The sequence below is a fragment of the Etheostoma spectabile genome, chromosome 10 (assembly GCF_008692095.1).
Source record: "Etheostoma spectabile isolate EspeVRDwgs_2016 chromosome 10, UIUC_Espe_1.0, whole genome shotgun sequence".
NCBI classification, from domain to species: domain Eukaryota; kingdom Metazoa; phylum Chordata; class Actinopteri; order Perciformes; family Percidae; genus Etheostoma; species Etheostoma spectabile.
Window position 1 is genome coordinate 26,119,322 of NC_045742.1, and position 1,481 is coordinate 26,120,802.

Consider the following 1,481-nt stretch of genomic DNA (forward strand, 5'->3'; position numbering starts at 1 on the left):
CCCCTTTCATGTCTTCAGATTCTTTATCTTTCAAATAAAGATCTAATAATGCCACAAAAAACTTAAAAAAAATATTGATATACTGTATACACTATATATAAACTATACTACAGTTATAGTATAGTATCTGTTTTGGTGATGAATAGAAATATAATAATGTATTATAGTACAGTACATTTTGCCTGTCTTCTGTACCCGATGCCCCACTACTTGTTGAATGCCCCTCCGCCCTCTGGTTTAGGATAAGACGGATTAATCCACTTAAAAAACCATCTGCATTATCTGTTGTGTAAAGATTAATTTATTTATTTCACTAAACATCTCTAACTGAATCAGTAAATGACTGTAGCCTGTCTTAGGTTACATAACATCGTAATATTTTCACGACACACAACATTTTTTACATATCTCAGATCATTATTATTGTCATTATCAAAATTTCCCAAATATCTCTCCGTGGATAAATGATGTTTCAGAACATTACACACACACACACACATACATACATTTGTAAGAAATCGCCTTTGTAAGCACATTTTGGTTTATATGGACTACATTTCTGAAATGTCCACAGAGTAGTTCTACTTCTTGTTTAATTTCCCATTAATTGCGCATGCTCTATCCCATTTTTCTTCTCTCATTCTTCTTTCAGCTAATTTGTTGCAATTATTACATTACATTACATTTTATTTAGCTGACACATTCATCTACAGAGACTTCCAGTTAAGTGCTTTCAACGCTGAAGCTGCAAACTCCAGACAACAAGACATTACATTTTCTGTCTTTGTTACACAATCACATGTCCATAAGTCTGACAATTTAAGGTAAGACAAGCAAAAACCCAAATGAAATATAGTTGGTTTAAACACAGTGTAGTCCACAGCTGTTTAAGGTTGCATATTCATTTTCATGACTGTTTACGTCATTACCTTTATAAACAATCTATTTAATAAAATGTCCCAAAATTTACCTTTGACAGCTGCAAGACGAGTTCCCTACACCATTGTCTGATGTTTTGTCCTCTGCATTCAAACAGTCTACAATAAATATGGTAAAGTTACATAACATAGCGGAGATTATTACCAACCTACTGCAGTTAATCTTCAATATTAACCCAATTTAAAAAAGGATATTCCTTGAGACGCAATATTGTTTTTCCTACCATGGCCACTCCAAGACCCGCCTTCACACAATAGCATTCACACACTTCTATTGGCCAGGTGTCCATGCCTACATGTACAGGTCCTATCCCCTGACCAATCGGCTATCCTAACCTTAACCACTCCAAATCAATGCCTAACCCCAACCAATCAAGCTGCTATTGAATACTATATGAGACTCAAACATGCACAGACACCATAAGCTGCATGAACCATATGAAGAAATTTAAGTGCAAGTATCTTGCTTATCATTACATACACGCCTAACCCGGCCCACCTGCTTCTCGTCAGAGTTGTCAGATTTATCTATCATATAATCAA

The 1,481-nt window shown here is 35.0% G+C and overlaps 1 long non-coding RNA gene across 1 annotated transcript in view; it reads right to left on the reverse strand.

The window, feature by feature from the left end:
* LOC116697133 (uncharacterized) overlaps positions 1-988 on the reverse strand; it is a 1,799-nt gene extending 811 nt beyond the window's left edge. The window contains exon 1 of the long non-coding RNA XR_004333927.1: positions 971-988. This is a non-coding gene — a long non-coding RNA (uncharacterized LOC116697133). The remainder of the gene's footprint in view (positions 1-970) is intronic.
* Between the last annotated feature and the right edge of the window lie 493 nt (positions 989-1,481).